This window comes from Myotis brandtii, unplaced genomic scaffold (genome assembly GCF_000412655.1).
Source record: "Myotis brandtii unplaced genomic scaffold, ASM41265v1 scaffold1236, whole genome shotgun sequence".
Classification (NCBI taxonomy): domain Eukaryota; kingdom Metazoa; phylum Chordata; class Mammalia; order Chiroptera; family Vespertilionidae; genus Myotis; species Myotis brandtii.
In genome coordinates, this window is record NW_005354316.1 from 597225 (window position 1) to 611855 (window position 14631).

General features: G+C 58.4%; 1 long non-coding RNA gene across 1 annotated transcript; it reads left to right on the plus strand.

Annotated features, from left to right (window-relative positions):
- Positions 1 to 4777, plus strand: LOC102259062. The gene is made up of 3 exons (XR_313185.2): positions 1 to 209; positions 2154 to 2234; positions 4563 to 4777. It is a non-coding gene; the product is annotated as an uncharacterized LOC102259062 (long non-coding RNA).
- Positions 4778 to 14631: the final 9854 nt, after the last annotated feature.

Consider the following 14631-nt stretch of genomic DNA (forward strand, 5'->3'; position numbering starts at 1 on the left):
TCGATACTGGGCAACCACAAAGAAACTTCCACTCACTGCATCCCGTTACCGGCAAGCAACTGCTGGCCGCCCAGATGGCGTGTAGGAGACAAGCCCTCCGGCGCCCACCTCCTCGCTCTGAGTCCTGGGTTTCAGAGACGCGCACTCCCCCATAGGAGCAGGCCCCGCTCTGCGCAGCGGGAAACGAGGCCTCCGCGTGCTTGCTTCAGGTAAGACCCAGAGAAAATGCCCCAGAATCCCACGTTCTCTTTAAAATTCCATTAGAAACACACGAACAAGCTCTACGATGAGAACTGCTGTCCAAATTAGATTGAATAAAAGGTGCTATTACTTCATTTAAAACTAAAAAGAAAAAGTACAAAAAGTTAAATTATTCTTTCCCAAGGCCTTCTCTCACGCAGTGATTAATCCAAAGTATAAGCAATGGCCTTATGGTCATGAAGGCGTGTGCGTGCGCACGCACGTGCGTGTGTGTGTGTGTGTGTGTGTGTGTGTGTGTAATATAGAAAATTAGTCAAAACCATATTGAAAAGGAGAAGACTGTATCACAACTTTGGACACTGGACAGAGCTGGCCATGCAATAAGTGACTCAGCCTAACTGGGACCCAGCTGCCTGCGGGGGGAAGAGGGGTCGGACAGAGGCCTGAAGGGATGGGGAACTGGAGGTGCCAGGTGCCTGAGGAGCAGCGTCAGGAGCAGAGGCTGGACGTCCATGAAAGGAGCAGCAGGCCCCGCCCCAGACCCTGAATCAGGCCCCAACCCCAGCAGGAACACAGACGTGCCAAACCCAGTGAGACCGGGTGCCGGGCTGGGCGCAAGGCAGCGCACCAGGGAAAGCACGGTGCATGGCGAGCTCGCTGATGGAGACACCTCTCGAGAACAGCAGCAGGCTGACCCACCACCTCCCCCGCAACCAGGCGAGACTGGGGCTGCTCCGAGGACGGCTGCAGGGACCCTCCGCTGGCACCATGCCGGGAGCCCTGCCGGAGCCCTGCCCATGCTGGCCATGCTGGCACCTATTAGTGGACGGACACCAACCAACGGGCGTCCAGAAGGGCCCTCCGCATGAGCCAGAGACCACAACAAGCCTAAGAGAGGGTCCCCACAGAGGCCATGAGAAGAGGACACTCCAAAACAGCCAGCGCTCTGACAAGAACAAGAGAAGACACGGCTTTAAGGGCAGATGCCACCGAAGAAGGAGCCTCGGACAATAAGGAAGCCCTCGAATTGAAAGTGAGAGCAGAAATCCAAACTCCAAAACCAGGGCCAGAGGACCAAGCTGAGCCTCAGGAAACAGAGCACCACAAAGACAGAGGAATGAAAAATGAGAGAAAACGTTCAGAAAATGTAAGGCAAGAGGCCCGAATGTCTACTATCAGCAGATTACTGAACAAGAGCAGGTGAAAGGAAATTGTCAAAAAACAACCCAAACCCAGAGCACGAGTTTCCAGAGTGAGTATGGCCGCCCTGGCCACGCCTGGCCACAGCGTCCTCGCATCCAGACCACTGGGCCAGGGAGAGCCACTCCCAGCCTGGACTTCTACCCCAGCCAATCAAGTGTGAAAGTAATAAATACTTTCAAAAATGCAAAATCTCAAAACTGTATCAGCTCCTGCATCATCTTTCTCAGCTGCACCAGGACATCCACCCCCACTGAGTACAGACGCACCCAGGCCCAGAGCACAGACAACTGGGTTCCCCCAAAGAAAAGGTCCAGCCAGAAGCGAGACCCTCCACGGTGGCCGGAAGTCCCAGAGCAGCCCATCCAGCAGGGCGTGCCCAACAGGGTGGGGACTGAGGCTGCCTGGCTGTCCCCCCACACAGAGGCTGTCACAGTCACGTCCCAAAACGGGGGCTGCAGGGCAACAGGTGCCTCAAAAAATAACCAAGCAAAGGCAACAGCTAACTCCAAGAAATTAAAAGTTGAGCCCTTCTCGACTGAGAAGAGTATTTTCAGACATGAATTAAATGCTATTCATTAATGCGATCAAATACTGCAACATATCAGAGCAGGGGTGGGGGACCTTTTTCCTGCCAAGGGCCATTTGGATAGTTATGACATCATTCACAGGCCACACAAAATTACCAACTTACACATGAGCCTGCTATAGAACATCCAACATGTAATTAACTCCCCCCAATGCCTTGGCAGGGCTGGTTTTGCGGACCTTCTACAGCCCCCGGGCCGGATGTTCCCCACCCCTGCATTAGAGAACGGGAGAAGGAAGCTCAGGTAAGTTACAGCTTCATCTTCCACAGCACGAAATCAATAAACCATGATTAGGGGGGACACTCATCGGCCATATGAACATATGACTTAGAACTGGTAAGCAATCACATCTTAAAGATGAGAGAAGAAAGGGCTATAAAATGAGAATGACTGACTCTGAGGGCCAGGATGGGACGAGGAGGGTCACGTGTTCAGTCAACTGCTTAAACTACATTCTCAGATTTTACATTTTTTAAAACATTTAATTGGGGACAAGACTAGAACAACAAAAGGACAAAAATGCGTACAACTGGGAAGACCTGCCCAGTTACTACTACAGCACCCCTCTCCCCACCCTTCGTGATAAATACTTCGGCATATGACCACCCCCCCACCGCCAACCACGGCTCCTCAGGTGGTCCGGTCCCCACCCCAGCCCCTCCAACAGTCACCCCCGCACACTCCAATGCAGGCGCCCACCAGCCCCGACCTCTCAGCTCCTCCACCAGGTGCAAACTCCCAACACCCACTGCCCCCAGGACCCACGACCCACTATGTCTCTCCCTCCGGTCCTCTTGGCCCGCTTCAGCCCCAGCACATCATCAGCCCGCCCCTCCTCCTCCATCACTGCACCTGCTGAGCGAACCCCTCCCCGCCAAACGCAGCTCTTGGCCAGCTGGCACCTGAGCCTGCACAGCGAGGCGCCTGGGAACCCACCCCCCCAGTCGCCAGGCTGGCCTCACACCTGCAGCCAAGGAGGCCCACCAGCTCGCCTATCTGCTTCTCCTCCACCTCGCCCCTTACTGGCAGCTGGGACCCTGCTCCCTCCTCCCACCTCCACCTGCCCCTCTGCCTCTCTCACCCCTCCACTTCCTCCTGGCCCTTCTCCTCATCAGCCTGCAAACAGGCTCTAGTCCCCCACTTCCCAGGAGTCCTCACCTTTCTCACCTAGTTCAGACCTCCTGACTCGCCTCCTACCTTCCCTCCTCTCCCCTGCCCTCAACACGGCGGCCGTGAGAGGACCCTTCTGAGGCTAAGCCCCCCTGCTCACCCTCCACTGGCTCCTGCCTCTCCCCTCCACCCAGGTCTCTCCCAACTCCTGCTGCAGCCACACCGGCCTCCCTACCCAGCGGCCAGCACTGCAGGGCCCGGCACACCCCTTCCCCTGCTTTGTTTCCTCTGAATGTAGTTTGGAAGGTCCTCTGTCACACTGTTCACTTTCCTTTCCTCACTCAAAGTAAGACACGTGAGGGTATCCTTGCTGCTTCGCTGTTTTCAGCGCTCAGTAAGCTTGTTGAAGAGTGAATTAACCTTAAGGCAAGGATCCTGTGAGTTACCTGCCAGGGCAACAGGAGCCCGGCAAGGTGACTAAAGCAGGGAGTCAGCTGGTCTCGTGGGCGTGGGCCGCGGCCTGGTCTAATCAGATGAGCCCTTACCTACAGGGAACTGCCTGGAGGCAGGGGATGTGGCTGACATGTCAGAAATCCATGGCTAGAAGGGGGTTCACTGGAGGGGCCTTGGGGGCCTGAGAAGGAATGTGGCCCGTCTGCCGCTGGGAGCAGGGACTGGGCGGAAGCCACACCCAAGTCTCCAGAGGGACGGGCTCAGGTCCTGCTGGGCCCAGTGGGCGGCTCCCAGCTGCACGACAGAGCGCAGCGCTGCCTGGTTTGCTGGGGCCACAGAGAGCCACACCCTGTGCCCTCAGCGGTCAGCAGCTCCTCTTTCCGCTACAGCAGTGGTTCTCAACCTTGGCTGCACATTAGAATCACCTGGGCATCTTTTTAAAATCCTGATTTCTGGGCCTCATCCTCCGGAAATTCTGTTTCTTTGTTACTAATGTTGTGGCCCCCTCCCCATAACAAAGAAACAGAATTTCCGGAGGATGAGGCCCAGAAATCAGGATTTTAAAAAGATGCCCAGGTGATTCTAATGTGCAGCCAAGGTTGAGAACCACTGCTCTATAGCAAAACTCAGTGCGGTGAGACTCCCGGTTCCCAGTCACCCCCATTAACCCCCACATCAGGTTCTCCAGCTCAGTCCTCCCCGACCCACCCGCTGGCCCCTCTGGCAGAACTAGCCCAGCACTGGGGTTCCGAGAGACGTGGGTCTCCATGGTCTCTACCACCTCCTAGGCAGTCAGGTGGCCTTGGGCTCCTGCGCCTCAGTTTCCCCGTCGGTAGAGAGGAGAACCAAATACTAATGTCAAGTGTCCCATGCAGCTCAGGTGCATACAGGAAGGGCTGGTGCCGGGAGCACACCTGCCCACAGGAAGGAGACGTGTGGCAGTGTGACCACCTGGTGGTGACCTGCACTCACGCCACAGTGACTGCCTGTCTCCTGCTCTAACACCAGCCCAGATGCTCCTCAGAAGCCAGTGTAACCATAGGACTGACCCTCCCACCTCAGGCAACGAGAAACCTGCACAGACGAGATGAAATGGTGGTTTCCGCCCTGGCCGGTGGCTCAGTGGTTAGAGCATGCAGCGGGCAACTGATTGATCATCTTTCTTTCATTGATATTTCTGTCTCTCTAACCCTCTCCCTTTTCTCTAAAAATCAATTTTTAAAAAGAGAGAAAAAAACTACAGAACTGTATTTTTCAAGAGCAATAAATGCAATTCAAAAATGTTCCAAAATAGTAATTTTCTTGCTATGATTCTCTATTGGCTATTTTAAAAGACAGTCAACATCAATTCAGTGTTGTTTTTAGTGCTTTCCAAGCTGCTCTCTCAACCACATCCCATGGAGGAGGGCTGGCCACAGAAAATGCAAACCTAAACCCCCTACGCAGCCTCAGGGGGCTAAGTGCTCCAGGCACCCCCTCTGAGTAGAGCCCTGGTCGCCCCCAGAAGGATTTTAAAGTAAGAAAAGCACCCGACAGGACGAAACAAACACCAGGCGGCCCCCGGGGATGCTGGCCTCCTTTCAGCCACCCGCAGGCACACCTCACGGCCGTGGGAAGAAAGGTCAGCGTCCCAACTCCGAGGACCAGGACGGTGCACCACCCACCTCACTGGGCTGAGACCTCAGGCTCTGCAGGCCCCAGCGGGCAAAGGTGGGAGAGGGGACTGAACCAGGGGCTGTCCGCACCCCTGGGGGAGTGTGACCACAGCCAGCACAGCCAGCAGCTCTTTAAAAAAAAAAAATTTTTTTTGAGAGAGAGAGAGAGAAAGGAACACTAACTTGTTTTTGCGCTGATTCACGCATCCATTGGTTGCTTCTTGTATGTGCCCTAACCCACTGAGCCACCCGGCCAGGCCTCCCTGCCCTTCTTCAATCTGCCGAACCCACCCCCACAGAAGAGGCACTGGACCCACCCAGCAGCTCCCTGACCCACTGCCTACACTCTCATTCCTGGGTGACGGTGCCCCACCTCGCTCCTCTCTGCCAACAACACGGAAGGAAAACGATGAAGGGTTGGCAGGAAGTGATGTGTGGAGGCAGGTGGGACCAGAGTCAACTGCACCGGTGGGCACGGCAGCACGTTGGGCAAGGCTAGGACTCGCCTCCCTTTCCCCCACGTGCCCTCACTGTCGCCACACTCGGGTCCTCTTCCCAACTCAGTCTCCGGTGGAGAACAGGCCACTTCCTGCCTCTGGGCCGGACCCTCCGGCCCCTGGACCGCAGCACAGGAGCCCGTTCTAGCTCAGCCTCAGCGCCCACCTCCACGGGGAGCACCGCTTGAACTTCTGGCCAGAAATTCTCCTCAACACGACGGCACAGGCTGCATCTCATGACATTTCAGCCATGTCAGCTTTCACACCGTAGTCAGGAAGACGGGAAGAAGGCGAACGCAGGATCGGCAGGTACATACAGCTTTGCCATGGAGTGTTGGCCACCAGTTGCCCTCTGTTTGCCTGTGAGTAGCATCCGTTCATGTGAAGCTGGGAACCTCCGTTAACTTGCTCCATGCCCCGCCCTCTGTGGCTGACCGCTCCCCCACCCCCGCCCCGGGTTCACGATGAAGCATACTGCTCTCGGTCAGGCCCGACCGTGCTGACCAGTGAGGGCGAGACCCGAGGGCTGTGCCTGTGTGCCCTGCGTGCGTGTCATCACACTGGATGGGGTAGGAGGGGGTAGACACACTTCCACAGAAAAAGACTAAAGGCCACAGGCCAACAGGAAGCACTCCAAGGTCTGACTTGGGACCGCCTCCCTCATTCCCTCTGCCCTCCCTCTAGGACCTGCCCACCTCTAAACCAAAGAACCCCTGGGGCCAGGGCCCACCGCGTCCACCTGGTGCCTCTTCCTCTCCTGTGTGTTCAGGAGGTGCTCGATCAAGGTGAGTGCACGTCTGAGCTCCTCAGGGGGACACTTCTCTGAACCCCACACAGTAGGTCACATAACAGGCCCAGGAGCATTCCAGATCCAAAACCTAAGCCCAAATGTCCCAGAATTCCACACGCTCAGGCTTTCGGAGGAAGCACAGTGTGTGGCCACCACCGCGCATCCTGGAAGCACCTGGTGAACACCGCACGGCCAGGGCGGCCACACAGAGCTGTGGGGCAGCGCAGGGCCAGCCTCTTGGCCAAACCAGTCCGCCAGAGACGTACAGAAATAGACGCTCGGTGTCTGGAGCCCTCCAAGTGTTGAAATGTGCACGACAGGAGGACGGCCTCACCCAAGAACCTGCAGGAACGAGAAGGTAGGATCCCGAGGAGCTCAGGGCCCGTCCCAGGAGCGCACACCAGAGTCATGCTCCCCAGTCACGCTGGTTCAAACCCCTCAAACCCGCCCCTCTGGTCTGACTCTATTTGACACTTTAAAAGCCAAGGACATGCCATTGAATCCCACAAAGATGGTCTTTCCAATAACTCTGCGAAAACAAAATCCTGACACACATTGCTGCCAAAAAAACAGAGTAAAAATCATTTTAAGAGGAAAGAAAAGCAATTCTAAGGCTCCAGCGTGAGAACACTTATCGCCAGGACATGACCACTTGTCACAAAAGAGTTATCTCCCTTCAGAGCAGCCAGGGGGACATGGGAAGGACACACAGCCGCTCCTAGAAGCGGCAACCACCAGCCTGGGCAGAAAAGTTCAACTGGACCAAACCTTTCCTTCCTCCCCTGCCGGGGGGCCCACCCCCCTCACCCTTCTCCGTCACAGACTTCCTTAATCAGCTTCTAAGAATCGCAGATTATGCATGAGAGTGCAAAAGAAAAGATGCCAGAGGAGCATTCTTTTTCAAAAAGTCAGCGTTTTTAAACCGTACAGTCAAGACTAAAATGAATCTTACTTTTTTTTTTTTTTCCAAACTTCAAAAGTTACAAAGCAGACTGGCAAATTCTGATCCTGATGGTTATTACTACGCAGGAAAATCAAGGGCCGATTTTATTTTTTACACGGAAGTTTACACTGAATCTGAATTTTTATGTTCCGTTTCTCCATGTCCAATGTCTGACTCATGCAATGCGTCTATGAGCAAATAACATTTTGTAAACTTTAGTCATGCTGAAACGCAATGCCCCGAGCCGTTCCAGCCGACACGCAGGGACGGGAGCGCTGAGGGTCCTCCGCCAGGTCAGCAGCGCCCGCAGCGAAACCGCATGCTTTCTCCAGGAACTGGGAGGTCAGGGTTTTGCCAAATGGCTAATTACACCTCCACTTGTTCCCTTCATCTGCGGGGAGCGCCGGGAGGCGTGAAGGAAACCGCCTCCAAGCGCGACCCCGCACCGTGGCCACACCACCCAGCGGGGGGATGAGCGGCAGGTCTGCCCCTGGCACCGGGACTGGTCTCCCAAGAATGAAGACCATCACTTCTCCCTTCCCTGCAGGCCTGGCGGTGCAGAGGGCGCGCGTTAATTGTTCTGCCGGTGCCCCTTGAACAACACAAGCGCAGATCCACTGAACACGGACTTCTTTCAACACGTACACAGTCGGCCCTCCGTGTCCCTGGGCTCCACATCCACAGCTGGGCATCCACGATGTGGAGGCCGACTAGACCCGGACCTACACCGTTGTACATGAGGGACTTGAGCATCCGCGGATTTGGGTACCCATGGGTCCGGGAGCCAATCCCCCTGGGATGCTGAGGGACAGCTGTGGTTCAGTTTCTGGGGAATCAAAAGTTAGACGCAGATTTTCAACCCCACGGGGGTCGGCGCCTCTAATGCCCGCACTGTTCAAGGGTCAACTGCATGTGACTCTCCTTCGCCACATATCACACGTGTCAGAGCAAACAGCAGTCCCGATAACGGAGTAAACAGCAGTAACTGTCACTCTCCCAATCTCAGCAGTGCTTTCTTCCTCGCGATGGCCTGAAGGGAATGCCAGTCAGGGCGCTGGCCTGGATGGGCCTCAGGGCACAGTGCTGGGTGAGAACAGCCCATCGCACAGGACACACCACAGCCTCGCACAGCCCCCTGGGGTGGGATGCAGGGATGGAGAACAGACGGGTGGCTGGGGGAGGTCTAGCTACACGGGGAGCACAGGAGCTCTGCCATGCAAAACAGCTCTGTATCTTGATGGAGCGGGGGTTATGCAACGCACGCAAGGCTACACGTGATGAAGCACATGGGCCCCCGCCACACACACACACACACACACACATGATGCATGTCAGTGCACTAATACTGGTGAAGTATGAATATGCCCATGTCAGTGTCAGCGTCCCGGTGTTGAAACTGTACTGTTAGGGAGACTTCTACCTTAGGGAGGCCGAGTGAAGGCAACACCCTGTCCATTTCTGTGCAACAGCCTATCAGTCTGTATTTGTTTCAAAATAAAGAATTATAAGCCTAGCCGGTTTGGCTCAGTGGCTAGAGCAGCAACTGAAGGGTGTTCACTTCCGGTCAGGGGCACGTGACCGGGTTGCAGACTTGATCCCCGCAGGGGGATGCAGGAGGCAGCCAATCAATGATTCTCTCTCTCCCTCTCCCTTCCTCTCTGAAATCAATAAAAATATTTTTAATAAATAAAAAAATAAAGAATTATTTTAAAAGTGGGACTAAATAAAAACAGCGTTTTTTTAACGCCAATTAAAGGAGAACAGCTCACTAGCTCCCGCACGCTGAGCGCATGAGCTGATCCAGTGGCCCTGGGGCCTGTCAGGAAGGGTGGGCGAATGGAGGCGCTGGACTGGCTCACTCCCTGTGCGTTTCACAAACGCTGGCGCCACTCAGCGCTGCCCACGCTTGGGGTGCCCTGTCCCCAGCCAGCCGGCCAGAAGCAGACGAACGTGAGGGCGGCTCTGAAAGGTCTCCAGGGGGGTAACTGAGGAAAGCGGCTCAGAAGGGCCCAAGGTGTGGCCTCGTGGTCACCCGTCCAATTCCCAGGGCTGGGGGCTCCATCCCCGGGAGGGGGCATGCAGGAGGCGGCCAACTGTGTTTCTCTCTCACCCTTGTTTCTATCCCTCTCCCCTCCTCTCTCTCTAAAAATCAATTAAAACGTGTTTTTAAATGATGCCAACTCATGAGCTCCTTTAAAAAAAAAAGAGAGAGAGAGAAAGAGACAGAAGGGAGTTGCGACTGTAGCTGGAAGAGACCTTCGTGATGCCTGTTCAGCATCCACGCCGTCTGCTGAGGAAACTGAGGCCCAGTGGCCGTGGCTGCAGTCAGGGGCTGGTGAGAGGCAGTCGGAGCCCAGCCCCTGCTGGCAGCTCGGTGCCCTCCCTCCAGAGCCTGGCACTCCGACCCCCTCCCCAGAGCGCAGTGAGCTCACAGAACCGAGACCCTCTCCCTGCCGCACGGGACCAGCTGTGACCAGCTCTGACGGGGTTCTCGTCCCCCCTCCAGCCACCCGCCCACACGAGTTTAGATGCCACTCCCGGCTGTGCCTGCACATCATGGCCCCCGCCGGCCCTCAGACCCCATCGGCCTGAGAGTCACCTCCTCAGTGACACCTCTGGCTCGCTCGTCCGTTCACCCACCCGGCACAGGTCTCATGCCAGAGCCGAGCTGCAGGGGAGAGTGACGGGCCAGACAGACGTGGGCCCACCTGCGGGCGAGCTGCGTGGGTGGCCCAGCACCAGCAGCTGGAGGGCCCTGCTGGGGAGAAGCGCAGCGCGAAGGGGCAGGAGGGGGACGGGCAGTGTGGTCGGACAGGTCCTTCAGGGACCGAGAGCTGGCCCTGGCCCCCACGAGGGACGAGACACCCCTTCTTATGGAGGCACACCTTCCTCAGCCTCTACTCTACGGCCCTCACCGGGGCAACCTGGCCCGCAGGCAACGTGCGGAGGCATCTGGGTGGTGACAACGGAGGCGCCCAGGCGGAGGCGGGGATGCTGCCCCCCAGGGTAGAGGCGCCCAGGGTAGAGGCACCCAGGGTAGAGGCGCCCAGGGTAGAGGCACCCAGGGTAGAGGCGCCCAGGGTAGAGGCACCCAGGGTAGAGGCGCCCAGGGTAGAGGCACCCAGGGTAGAGGCGCCCAGGGTAGAGGCACCCAGGGTAGAGGCGCCCAGGGTAGAGGCACCCAGGGTAGAGGCGCCCAGGGTAGAGGCACCCAGGGTAGAGGCGCCCAGGGTAGAGGCACCCAGGGTAGAGGCGCCCAGGGTAGAGGCACCCAGGGTAGAGGCGCCCAGGGTAGAGGCACCCAGGGTAGAGGCGCCCAGGGTAGAGGCACCCAGGGTAGAGGCGCCCAGGGTAGAGGCACCCAGGGTAGAGGCGCCCAGGGTAGAGGCACCCAGGGTAGAGGCGCCCAGGGTAGAGGCACCCAGGGTAGAGGCGCCCAGGGTAGAGGCACCCAGGGTAGAGGCGCCCAGGGTAGAGGCACCCAGGGTAGAGGCGCCCAGGGTAGAGGCACCCAGGGTAGAGGCGCCCAGGGTAGAGGCACCCAGGGTAGAGGCGCCCAGGGTAGAGGCACCCAGGGTAGAGGCGCCCAGGGTAGAGGCACCCAGGGTAGAGGCGCCCAGGGTAGAGGCACCCAGGGTAGAGGCGCCCAGGGTAGAGGCACCCAGGGTAGAGGCGCCCAGGGTAGAGGCACCCAGGGTAGAGGCGCCCAGGGTAGAGGCACCCAGGGTAGAGGCGCCCAGGGTAGAGGCACCCAGGGTAGAGGCGCCCAGGGTAGAGGCACCCAGGGTAGAGGCGCCCAGGGTAGAGGCACCCAGGGTAGAGGCGCCCAGGGTAGAGGCACCCAGGGTAGAGGCGCCCAGGGTAGAGGCACCCAGGGTAGAGGCGCCCAGGGTAGAGGCACCCAGGGTAGAGGCGCCCAGGGTAGAGGCACCCAGGGTAGAGGCGCCCAGGGTAGAGGCACCCAGGGTAGAGGCGCCCAGGGTAGAGGCACCCAGGGTAGAGGCGCCCAGGGTAGAGGCACCCAGGGTAGAGGCGCCCAGGGTAGAGGCACCCAGGGTAGAGGCGCCCAGGGTAGAGGCACCCAGGGTAGAGGCGCCCAGGGTAGAGGCACCCAGGGTAGAGGCGCCCAGGGTAGAGGCACCCAGGGTAGAGGCGCCCAGGGTAGAGGCACCCAGGGTAGAGGCGCCCAGGGTAGAGGCACCCAGGGTAGAGGCGCCCAGGGTAGAGGCACCCAGGGTAGAGGCGCCCAGGGTAGAGGCACCCAGGGTAGAGGCGCCCAGGGTAGAGGCACCCAGGGTAGAGGCGCCCAGGGTAGAGGCACCCAGGGTAGAGGCGCCCAGGGTAGAGGCACCCAGGGTAGAGGCGCCCAGGGTAGAGGCACCCAGGGTAGAGGCGCCCAGGGTAGAGGCACCCAGGGTAGAGGCGCCCAGGGTAGAGGCACCCAGGGTAGAGGCGCCCAGGGTAGAGGCACCCAGGGTAGAGGCGCCCAGGGTAGAGGCACCCAGGGTAGAGGCGCCCAGGGTAGAGGCACCCAGGGTAGAGGCGCCCAGGGTAGAGGCACCCAGGGTAGAGGCGCCCAGGGTAGAGGCACCCAGGGTAGAGGCGCCCAGGGTAGAGGCACCCAGGGTAGAGGCGCCCAGGGTAGAGCTTGCTGCCCGCCTCGGGGGCTGGTGTGTGTGCAGAGCTTTTTTACTTAATATATTGATTTTAGAGAGAGAGAAACATGGATCGGCTGCCTCCTGCACGCCCTCTGACCGGGAATGGAACCACCGACCTCCAGATGCATGGGTCCACGCTCAACCACTGAGCCACACTGGCCCGGCCCGTGTGCAGAGCTTTGAGATCCTGATGCACATCGCCCTAGCCCTGCAGAGCCAGCCCTTCCTGCAGTGAAAGGTCTGCTCGCCCCCACCCATGACAGCAGCAGGTGACCGCAGGGCCAGGGCTACGGTCCCATCCCTCAATGCCCAATCAGGGCCAATGGCCTCTGCACCCCAGGGAGGTGGAGGCAGGGGACAGCCCCTGTGGCCCACACAGCAGTGAGGCAGGGGCCTTGGCTGGCACGGACACCCAGGGAGTCCGTTTGGAGAGCAGGTGGCCCTGCCCAACCCTCCTTTTGTGAAGCCAATGGCTTTGAAGAGGAAGCTCCTCTCATCAGGACTTATCTGGGCCCTGCACCTGGAAGTGGCCCCAACCCACCAGGAGACCTCTGTCCCACCCTGGCTCACTTCCTCAGTTCCTGGTGAGAGGTCAGGCCTGGGTGGACCCCGGCCAGGAGGAGGAAGGGGCAGGCCCCTCCCACAGACCAGGCACCCCACCCAGGCTGTATGTAACAGCAATTTCACCACCTCCCAAGGCCTCCCAAAGAGCTGGGCCTGCCCAGCCGGGGTGGTTCAGTGCAGAGTTGAGAATCGACCTATGAACAAGGAGGTCACGGTTCTATTCCTGGTCTCATGCCCGGGTTTCAGGCTCAATCCCCAGTGTGGGGTGTGCAGGAGGCAGCCGATAAGTGATTCTCATCATTGATGTTTCTCTCCCTCTCTGAAATCAATAAAAGCATATTTTTAAAAAAATTTAAAGAAAAGAGCTGGGCCAGCAGAGGGCTTCAGGGAGACCCCCAGGCCCTGCATGCCCACAGTAGGAGGCCAGGGGACTCAGCAAGCAGACCCCCACCCACCCCCACAGCCAGAGGCTCACAAGGGGCACGGACAGAGTGCCAGCCCCACCTGAGGTGGAGGGCTCCTCGGAGGAGAGGCTTAGGGCTGGGCAGGTAGCCACCTCCTCGCAGGGGTGATTCTGGGCTTCCCAAACCTCCTGGGAAGTGTGTGTGTGTGTGTGTGTGTGTGTGTGTGCGCACGCGTGGGGGATCTCAGGGCCTGAGGCGGCACACCGGTGGCCATAAGGAAGCCCCACACCTGTCGGCCCAGGCAAGCCCTTCAGATCATTTACCACCACCCAGCTGCGGGCCTGAGTCCACGGGCCCTCCCAGACCACTGTCTCTGCTCTGCCAGGCTCAGGCCCCCTTGGGACTGTGTTTGGAAACAGTTGCATTTCTCTAACTGTGTCAACTGGACATCTGTTACATTTTAGCCCCTGGTAGTCACAGCCTGGTTCCCAAGGGCGGGGATGGAGCCAAAATCTCTTTCCACTGGGAGGTAAGGGCTTGCCCAACAACTGCATGGAGAAGGAGGAAAGGAAGGCTGGGGAGCTCCAAGCTTGCAGCATGGCCAACGGGTCTGGGGGTGTCCCGCGGCGTTAGCTGGACGTGCCTTGGCTCCTACCAACACCTGAGCCGCCGCAGGCCTCCTGTGGGGTCTATGAGTGACTCGGCTTCCTTCCCATCATCTCTGAAATGGGTGTCAGACCGCGGCCCTTCCAGAAAATTGGAGTTGGTGGCCTGGTTCAGGGATGGCTAGAGGCCCTGAGCACCCAGGCCTATTTAGGGACAAGGAGGTGGCAGTCCTTGGCACCTGGTGGCTCCCTGTGGTCACCAGGAATGACATGTTGGGGAAGGCCAGTCTCTGGGGCCCAGAGCCTCCGGGGCCCAGAGCCTCCAGGCCACGGCCCAGGTGCAGCAGGAGGAATTCAAGAATTCTGGGAGAGCCCTGACCTGTTTGGCTCAGTGGATAGAGCGTCGGCCTGCGGACTGAAGGGTCCCGGGTTCGATTCCGGTCAAGGGCATGTACCTTGGTTGCGGGCACATCCCCAGTGAGGGGTGTGCGGGAGGCAGCTGATCGATGTTTCTCTCTCATTGATGTTTCTAACTCTCTATCCCACTCCCTTCCTCTCTGTAAAGAATCAATAAAATATATTTTAAAAAAAAAAGATTTCTGGGAGGGCGGAGGGGGCTTCAAGCAGAGCTGGACCTGAAGTGGGACAGTGAGGAGCTCAGGTCCCTAACTGCTCACCCGGCGGTTGTCATTGCAGCCACGGATCTGAGCCCAAAGCCACACACAGCTGGATTCGGATTGTTGCAAAACAGCCACAGACATTGAGCCTGCGGCCTCCCCACATCTTACAGGAAAGCTGGCGTGCCGGGAGGGCACGCGTGGGGCCCGGGGAGCTGCAAGGCCGTAAATGGGGAACTGAGGATCCCCGGGCAGGACCCCATGCCCTGCTTCCCTAACGCCTCCCCCCCACCAGCCTCCCCTCATTGGATGAAGTTGTCTCCGTAGCTGAAGACCCGGTCGGT